Source organism: Rattus norvegicus, chromosome X, assembly GCF_036323735.1.
Source record: "Rattus norvegicus strain BN/NHsdMcwi chromosome X, GRCr8, whole genome shotgun sequence".
NCBI classification, from domain to species: domain Eukaryota; kingdom Metazoa; phylum Chordata; class Mammalia; order Rodentia; family Muridae; genus Rattus; species Rattus norvegicus.
This window is the reverse complement of record NC_086039.1, coordinates 15,214,150-15,224,699: the sequence shown is the minus strand read 5'-3', so window position 1 is coordinate 15,224,699 and position 10,550 is coordinate 15,214,150.

Below are 10,550 nucleotides of genomic sequence, written 5' to 3'. Positions count from 1 at the left end.
CCCCTTCCTCTCCTATTGGCCATTGACAGCTTTTACCCAACAGCGTCCCTCAGATACATTCAGTTTCATTAATTGTTTTTTCTACTTTTTTCTTTTTTTCCCATCTTTATTAAATTGGATATTTCTTATTTCCATTTCAAATGTTATTCCCTTTCTTGGTTTCCAGACCAACATCCCCCTAACCCCTCTCCCTCCCCTTCTATATGGGTGCTCCCCTCCCCACCCTCCCCCCATTACCACCCTCCCCCCAACAATCAGGTTCACTGGGGGGTTCAGTCTTGGCAGGACCAAGGGCTTCCCCTTCCACTGGTGCTCTTTCTAGGCTATTCATTGCTACCTGTGCAGTTGGAGCTCAGGGTCAGTCCATGTATAGTCTTTGGGTAGTGGCTTAGTCCCTGGAAGCTCTTGTTGGTTGGCATTGTTGTTCATATGGGGTCTCGAGCCCCTTCAAGCTCTTCCAGTCCTTTCTCTGATTCCTCCAACAGGGGTCCCATTCTTAGTTCAGGGGTTTGCTGCTGGCTTTCGCCTATGTATTTGCTGTATTCTGGCTGTATCTCTCAGGAGATATCTACATCCGGTTCCTGTCAGCCTGCTCTTCTTTGCTTCATCCATCATATCTAGTTTGGTGGCTGTATATGTATGGGCCACATGTGGGGCAGGCTCTGAATGGGTATTCCTTCTGCTCTGTTCTACACTTTGCCTCCCTATCCCCTCCCAAGGGTATTCTTGTTCCCCTTTTAAAGAAGGAATGAAGCATCCACATTTTGGTCATCCTTCTTGAGTTTCATGTGTTCTGTGCATTTAAGGTAATTCGAGCATTTGGGCTAATAGCCACTTATCAATGAGTACATACCATGTGTGTTTTTCTGTGATTGGGTTACCTCTCTTGGGATGATATTTTCCAGTTCCATCCATTTGCCTATGAATTTCATAAAGTCATTGTTTTTGCTAGCTGAGTAGTATTCCATTGTGTAGATGTACCACATTTTCTGTATCCATTCCTCTGTTGAAGGGCATCTGGGTTCTTTCCAGCTTCTGGCTATTATAAATAAGGCTGCTATGAACATAGTGGAGCACGTGTCTTTGTTATATGTTGGGGCATCTTTTGGGTATATGCCCAAGAGAGGTATAGCTGGGTCCTCAGGTAGTTCAATGTCCAATTTTCTGAGGAACCTTCAGACTAATTTCCAAAATGGTTGTACCAGTTTGCAATCCCACCAACAATGGAGGAGTGTTCCTCTTTCTCCACATCCTCGCATCCTCGCCAGCATCTGCTGTCACCAGAGTTTTTGATCTTAGCCATTCTGACTGGTGTGAAGGGGAATCTTAGGGTTGTTTTGATTTGCATTTCCCTTATGGCTAAAGATGTTGAACATTTCTTTAGGTGCTTCTCAGCCATTCGGCATTCCTCAGCTGTGAATTCTTTGTTTAGCTCTTAACCCCATTTTAATAGGGTTATTTGTCTCCCTGCAGACTACCTTCGTGAGTTCTTTGTATATTTTGGATATGAGCCCTCTATCAGATGTAGGATTGGTAAAGATCTTTTCCCAATCTGTTGGTTGCCGTTTTGTCCCAACAACCGTGTCCTTTGCCTTACAGAAGCTTTGCAGTTTTATGAGATTCCATTTGTCGATTCTTGATCTTAGAGCAAAAGCCATTGGTGTTTTGTTCAGGAAATTTTCTCTAGTGCCCATGTGTTCGAGATGCTTCCCCACTTTTTCTTCTATTAGTTTGAGTGTATCTGGTTTGATGTGGAGGTCCTTGATTCACTTGGACTTAAGCTTTGTACAAGGTGATAAGCAAGGATCGATCTGCATTCTTCTACATATTGACCTCCAGTTGAACCAACACCATTTGCTGAAAAAGCTATCTTTTTTCCATTGGATGGTTTTGGATCCTTTCTCAAAAATCAAGTGACCATAGGTGTGTGGGTTCATTTCTCGGTCTTCAATTCTATTCCACTGGTCTATCTGCCTGTCTCTGTACCAATAACATACAGTTTTTATCACTATTGTTCTGTAATACTGCTTGAGTTCAGGGATAGTGATTCCCCCAGAAGTCCTTTTATTGTTGAGGATAGTTTTAGCTATCCTGGGTTTTTTGTTATTCCAGATGAATTTGCAAATTGTTCTGTCTAACTCTCTGAAGAATTGGATTGGAATTTTGATGGGGATTGTACTGATTCTATAGATTGCTTTTGGTAAAATGGCCATTTTTACTATATTAATCCTGCCAATCCATGAGCATGGGACATCTTTCCATCTTCTGAGGTCTTCAATTTCTTTCTTCAGAGGCTTGAAGTTCTTATCATACAGATCTTTTACTTGCTTGGTTAAAGTCACACCAAGGTATTTTATATTATTTGGGACTATTATGAAGGGTGTCGTTTCCCTAATTTCTTTCTCAGCTTGTTTCTCTTTTGTGTAGAGGAAGGCTACTGATTTATTTGAGTTAATTTTATACCCAGTCACTTTGCTGAAGGTGTTTGTCAGGTTTAGTAGTTCTCTGGTGGAACTTTTGGGATCACTTAAATATACTATCATATCATCTGCAAATAGTGATATTTTGACTCCTTTCCAATCTGCATCCCTTTGATCTCCTTTTGTTGTCTGATTGCTCTGGCTAGGACTTCAAGAGCTATATTGAATAAGTAGGGAGAGAGTGGGCAGCCTTGTCTAGTCCCTGATTTTAGTGGTATTGCTTCAAGTTTCTCTCCATTTAGTTTAATATTAGCTACTGGTTTGCTGTATATGGCTTTTACTATGTTTAGGTATGGGCCTTGAATTCCTATTCTTTCCAGGACTTTTATCATGAAGGGGTGTTGAATTTTGTCAAATGCTTTCTCAGCATCTAATGAAATGACCATGTGGTTTTGTTCTTTCAGTTTGTTTATATAATGGATCACGTTAATGGTTTTCCGTATATTAAACCATCCCTGCGTGCCTGGGATGAAGCCTACTTGGTCATGGTGGATGATTGTTTTGATGTGCTCTTGAATTCGGTTTGCCAGAATTTTATTGAGTATTTTTGCGTCGATATTCATAAGGGAAATTGGTCTGAAGTTCTCTTTCTTTGTTGGGTCTTTGTGTGGTTTAGGTATAAGAGTAATTGTGGCTTCATAGAAGGAATTCGGTAGTGATCCATCTGTTTCAATTTTGTGGAATAGTTTGGATAGTATTGGTATGAAGTCTTCTATGAAGGTCTGATAGAATTCTGCACTAAACCCATGTGGACCTGGGATCTTTTTGGTTGGGAGACTTTTAATGACTGCTTCTATTTCCTTAGGAGTTATGGGGTTGTTTAACTGGTTTATCTGTTCCTATTTTAACTTCGGTGCCTGGTATCTGTCTAGGAAATTGTCCATTTCTTCCAGACTTTCAAGTTTTGTTGAATATAGGCTTTTGTAATAGAATGTGATGATTTTTTGAATTTCCTCTGATTCTGTTGTTATGTCTCCATTTTCATTTCTGATTTTGTTAATTTGGACACACTCTCTGTGTCCTCTGGTTAGTCTGGCTAAGGGTTTATCTCTCTTGTTGTCAGTTTCATTTATAATGATTTACTTGAAATTTCACCTTTCATGTGAATTCTAAGATTTTGTTCCTTCTTGTTCTTCTTCTTAGGATGCTAAGTCTGTTGTATTTCTTTATGATAGTACTAGTGAGAAAAGGATGCACTTCCACGAATAATTTTAGAAAAATTACTTAGAAGTAATTCATTTTGAAGGTGGTTAAAACAAATAGAAGGCAATGGTGCTTAGACTCAGAGCCTACATCAGTAGGTCTGTTACTGCTGCATGGCCCAAAGCAATAAGGAAGAAAGCATTTGTTAGAACCCAAATGGAGAGAGCCAGGGTGGGGCAACCTTGAGGAAAACAGTGCAATTGTATTAAGACTAGGCCAAACCAATGTGTCAACATGAGAGTGGAAGAACCTGAATGTATAGCTCAACTTCACTCTTTCAATGTACTGCTAATGTCTCTGTACCTTTATATTTTGCTCAAGAGCAAAGTCCTAAGTGAATACATCCACTTGGGTGAGGTCATTACCCCTGCCTCTATGTTTGTTGAGAAATAGAGAGACAATATCAATCACTATAGACTGCTCTAGTGGGAACCCATTTAAATATTCATATTTTTAATAAAAAGCCCATATAACTGATTTTTTCTAGATATTAAAAAATGAGTTCAGGGATAGGGCTACAACTTAGTATGTTTAGTATGGGTGCCAGGTTCAATCCTCAGTACATGTAAATAAATGAAATTCAGAAAGAAGGTTCTGTTCCTTCTTTAAAAAGTTGCGTCACTACTAAATGACCTCTGAAGTTTTTATTAATCTATGGTAGCAAAACAATTGAGAATGCAGTGGGCTGGGGTTTGTATTTGCAGTTTCATATCGTCTCTCTCATTTCCTTCCTTCCTTCATTTCCTGTGCTCAAGAATGCCCCTTCTACTTTTATCGTTCTAGATCTTTATACAATAAGGCAGGGAGGGCTAAGTTACACATCTAGGTTAAGAGTTCAAACAGTGGGCAGTTGAAATACATATACAAGCCTACTTAGAACCCTTGGGACTGCTGATTTCTAATGGTCAATGATCATGGCATTCAATATAATGTTAAGGCTCTTATTTTTTTAACCATCCTTTATACATGAGACATTTATAAAATGTTTACATAGTTAAAATGCAGTGTGACATTTGTAAATGTCAGAGTGGTTTATTTCAGAAGTATTGAGGAGTAATAGATAAGACCGAATTGAGATTCCTCCACATGGTGTGTCTTCCAGTGTACCTCCACAGGACCATCAACAGTCTTAACTTAGGAAAAGTCTATATACATTCTTCTCAAAAGCTTCTTGCAACCAGCCCTAAAACTTTTTTATTGGGTATTTTTTATTTACATTTCAAATGTTATCCCAGTTTCCCCTTCATAAACCCCCTATTCCATCCCCTTCCCCCATCTTCTATGAGGGTGTTCCCTCACCCATCCACCCACCCCTTTCTGCCTTCCTGCCCTGACATTCTCCTACACTAGGGGGTCCAGCCTTCACAGGACCAAGGGCTTCTCCTCCCATTGGTACCCAACAAGGCCATCCTCTACATATGCAGCTAGAGCCATGGGTCTGTCCATGTGTAGTCTTTGGATGGTGGTTTAGTCCCTCGGAGTTCTGTATGGTTGGTATTGTTCTTATGGGGTTGCAAGCCCCTTCAGTTCCTTCAGTCCTTTCTCTAACTCCTCCAATGCGGACCCCATTCTCAGTCAATGGGTGGCTGCAAGCATCTCCATCTGTATTTGTCATGCTCTGGCAGAGCCTCTCAGGAGACAGCCATATCAGGCTTCTGTCAGCATGCACTTCTTGGCATCAGCAATATTGTCTGGGTGTGGTGGCTGTATGTATATGGGATGGATCCCCAGGTAGGGCAGGCTCTGAATGGCCATTCCTTCAGTCTCTGCTCCAAACTTTATCTCCATATCTCCTCCTCTGAATATTTTTGTTCCCCCTTCTGAGAAGAACTGAAGCATCTGCACTTTGGTCATCCTTCTTCTTGAGCTTCGTGTGGTCTGTGGATTGTATCTTGGGTAATCCAAGCTTTTGGGATAATATCCACTTATCAGTGAGTGCATACCATGTGTGTTTTTCTGTGATTGGGTTACCTCACTCAGGATGATATTTTCCAGTTCCATCCATTTGCCTATGAATTTCATGAAGTCATTGTTTTAATAGCTGAGTAGTATTCCATTGTGTAGATGTACCACATTTTCTGTATCCATTCCTCTGTTGAAGGGCATCTGGGTTCTTTCCAGCTTCTGGCTAGTATAAATAAGGCTGCTATGAACATAGTGGAGCACGTGTCTTTGTTATATGTTGGGGCATCTTTTGGGTATATGCCCAAGAGAGGTATAGCTGGGTCCTCAGGTAGTGCAATGTCCAATTATCAGAGGAACCTCCAGACTGATTTCCAGAATGGTTGTACCAGTCTGCAATCCCACCAACAATGGAGGAGTGTTTCTCTTTCTCCGCATCCTTGCCAGCATCTGCTGTCACCTGAGTTTTTGATCTTAGTCATAGTGCAACCCTTAAACTTATTCCCCTTTTCACACTTCTCTGGAACCATTAGCCACTACACATGACAAAGCATGGATAAGTGCCTCAGTTCTTCTCTCCAGCTAAGAAGAATGCCCCATTGGAAGCTTTGCTCACCAGATTCCTTGCCTTATGTACACCTGGATTTGGGATAGCTGCCCAACCTACAAGGAATTTCAAGGTGTTAGCTCCACACTGCTCTAAAATTGCATTTCTCAGTCTTGACTAAGCCTCCTTATATTCTCCGTGTACACTTATCACCGTGCACACTTCTGTGCACACATACTTTCCCGCATACAGTTCCTAAGGTTTCTTTTCTTTTTCAAAATAAAGTAGAAATCTAGAAATGTGTTGGCTTTCCCTGGCTTTTGACTTTGTTAGTACCACTTCCTCTCCGGATCATGTTAAATCTGACAACTGATAGGGAGGTGAGGTGGAGAGAAAGAAATAGCTTCATATTGCAGGGCAACTCCTCCAGTGAAAGACTAGCTCCAGGCAAGGTAACAACAGTTTCATCAGGCAAGATAGGAGAGATTTCTTAATTTGCCAAGGGAGATTGAATGAGAATTAAGGATTCAGCCTTCACAGGGCCTACTAAAATCCTCTCATATATTTCTGTGTCAATTTCTCAGCTTTGAAATTAAATCAGATAATATCACAAAATGCACCTCTAAAACCTGTCAGGGCTGTAATGTCACCAATATTATAGTTCATCAGCACACTGATCAAAGTCTGAATTATGTCTGACCATCTCGGTTCTACTGAGGCAAATGTCTTTTTTTACACTATAAAGCTATTTATTATAAAGAGCAGCTACCTTATTACCTATCAGTGAACTCGTCAGGCCCTTCATACCATTCTCTAAATCGGATACGGGTGGGCATGGCAGGTGATATTGGCAATTGATAAGTTAGTTTGTTGCTGTGTTTCTGAAGAGGGCTGTTAGTGTCTGTCATCCAATTCTGATTTTTATCAAGGTTTTCTGCAGCTTAGTTTATGATAGCAATTTCTGAATCAGAGCTCTTGGAAGAAAACAAGATTTAGTAAGAAAACATAAGGTAAGGCAGAGTATCAGAAATTCTGAAGAGAAGTGCCTGAGTGAGAGTAATAAACTGGGAAGGAAGGCAGCAACAGAAGAGCAGGTCCGAATACAATTGATGCCTTTAGCACAGTCTTTAGTGTTAGCATTTTGTCTAGGCTCCACCCCACAGTCACCTGGCAACATCCAGGTGTGCTGACTCACTATAAAAAAAGAGCTTGCTTGGCCCCTCCTCTCTCTTGCCTTCCTGCTCTGTCCTCCCGTCCCTCCTGTCCTGCTCCCCATCTCTCCCCATTCCCCTCCCCCTCTCTCTCCTTGTTCTTCTGGCCAGCCTCTACTCCTCTACCCTCTCCCTCTCCCTCCCCACTCCCCTCCCCCTTCCCCTCCCTCTTCCTCTCTACTACCCTCTCAACTGCCCTTCCTATGCCCCGAATAAACTCTATTCTATACTATACCTTGTGGCTGGACCCTCCTGGAGGAGGGATGCCTCAACATGGACCCACAGAGGCAACCCCTTTCCACACACCTTACCACATCTCCACCAAACATATTCCTTCTCTCCATATCTTTTTATAAAACACAACAACAGGTACCATTGGTCTTGACTGCCAAGGCAAGATCAGGCTGAGAACATGACAAAATCAGCACAGCTCATTGTTTACAGTACTTCTCATCTCAACAGATCAGTTTCAGTGATCCAAGTTTCAGAGCCCTAAGTGGGAGCATCCACTGGGTCCGCTGTATGTAACTTGGCTGTTTTTCCTTTCGGGATATAGAGAAGCACTAAGATTATACAGTAAGACCCATGAGGGGACCTGGGTGTGAGAGTCTGCTGCTATAAAGGAGAGGGGTTAGGGGGATGTTGGCCCAGAAACCCGGAAGGGGAATAGCAATCAAAATGTAAATAAGAAATACTCAAGTTAATAAAGATGGAAAAAAATTTTTAAAAAAAGACAACTATCTGTGGTTCTGAGTGAAAAAAAAAACCCTCCTTTCTCAGTCCATGGTGGAAGAGCTTTTATTAGGAACCCCAGAGTTATTTTTGATTTCTCAATTTCTCCTCACCTTTTCTACTTTGGAGAATGTCACTGTGCTTTTCTAGTGTTCCTGGAGACCAGAATTGGATAAAGATATTCAGAATCCATCTGTCTAAAACACTATGATTGCAGAAATTCCCTGACTGCACTTTGGAAGGTACTATGCTCATATGAAGAATATAAGACATACACCAAGTAAGAGTCCCCCCTTTTTATACAATAGATTGTTTTAAAGGATCATGTTAAGCCAACTCCTCTTTAAATATGAGACTTTTATATATACTAGATTCTATGTATTTACTGAATCTATAATATTAAGAAGCATTTTCCTTACTTGCTTCTTGACACTTTCTTATTGATTTTAGTAGTTTCCTTAATAACCTCCCTCCTTTCTATGTATATAAAACGCATATAAAAATCAAGATGAATCTAACGGAGGTCAATGATAAAAGAAGTTGGCATTTCACGAGGCCTTAAGGTCTTATCAAGGTTGAGCAATCAGTTTTACTTTAAATCTCTTATCTATCTAATTATTTCACCGCTTTGATTAACTAAAGGCAAAATTGGTATTGACGAAAAGAGAGAGCACAATCAGACAAGCAGATAAGCAAATAATTGAACACAAATAACTTTTAATTATACTTACTTAATAGAGTTAAGGAACAATGGCAGATGCCAGCTTTACTTTAGTATAACACAAGGCATTGGCAGGATGAACAGCCGAGTGTTTAGAAGATTTTTGGTTAGTTTCAAATTTGTGAAATACTTTTATTTCAATTTGGTTCCTGAGTAGCCTTAAAATATGAATGAAGGACATGTTCAAGCCCTTCAGTGAAAACACAGGGTTCTTTTCTTTTTTTTTATCCTTTCATACTGTGATCATTTGTAGACTCATATGAAAGTCCCCAGGTTCCTTCAAACCCAGAACTAGATGGGCTTCCAGGCAGTTTCATCTGGCAAGATAAAAGTGCTGTTACACTTCAAATGAGAGCAGGACAACTAGCAGATAGCTTTCATTTACCTATATCATATGGTTTCCTCTAAACTAAATAATGTACTTACCCTTTTGTCCCTTTTTTAAACCAAGATTTCCTGGATTAGTTATCTTATCTGTCCAGGGTACATATAAGGAAAAAAATACATGGTAGTGAGATATGCCTTAGCTTATGATTTATAACTTTACGGTGATATGAAACAATACACATTTCACAGAAAATGAACATGCAATCTAATTTGAAAACCTTTTTCATTTTAATATCACAAGTCTGATAAGCCCTGTGTTAGACATTAAGATCAAGCTACCATGCCCACTCAATGGTGTGATCTCATAGGGAAACAACTAGCAGTTTACTGTGTGCTATGTTGCTAAGCTATGACTTCCCTTAGAGTAGGCATATTGAATGCATGCGTTTTTATGGACACAGCCCCATTACAGTGGAGGAACATTTGAAAGCTAACATGCAAAATACATGCAAAAGAGATGTGCACAACACATTCATTGATTACAGAAAGGGACTCTGGGTTAGGTGATTTGGTGACATTATCAGAAATTAAAGGTGATCTTAATAAATTACTGTCCTCTGATCTTGATTGGGGGACACCTATTTTAGAAAATGACTGAAATGCCTTCATGTTCTTATTGCTTTGAATAAACAGGATTTAATTGCAAATTTTAAGTGGAAAAATAGTGTTATGGGCACAGTAGTGAAGCAATTTTGTGATCCATGTTTAATATACTTCTACTTTGCACTGGAGGGCAAGAAAACAATGCTCTAGGCATTATAGAGTCCTTTGTATTTTTGAAGCACTTCACAATCATTAATTACATTATCTCCTTCCTATCTCATTTGAGATAGGTTGATTAGCATGGCAGGGCTACTATGGAAGAACAATAAGATTAGAAACTTGCAATGTTAGGCAGTTGATGGACTAAGTGGGAACAAAGGTCTTTGTTTTCATATCATTTATGGAAAAAAAGGATTGCTGAGAACACACCACTTCTCACTGAGAAATGTTGAATTTGTATCTTTTTCATTTTTAATTACTTTATAGGATGGAAATTTGATTTAAAAGTGACCTTTTTAGGGAAGCAACTGAGACTTTAGAGAGACTGAATGATTCATGCATAATGAGACTCTCTCCAACCTATAACTGGCTCTAAAATTTTTGGGTCAATTCTCTTTATAGTGATTCCCATGTGACCTGATCTTAATATTACTTTATGCAGTACACTTGGTAACAATCCAGGGTGACTAAATATCCATGAACTGTTTGATTCCCTAGAAGAATATTTCCAGCGGAGCGCCACTGAATAACTGTGAATGATTAAAATCAATGACGGTGAATATCTAAATCCAATAAGCAAACCTTGACAAAGTTTATGCAAACTT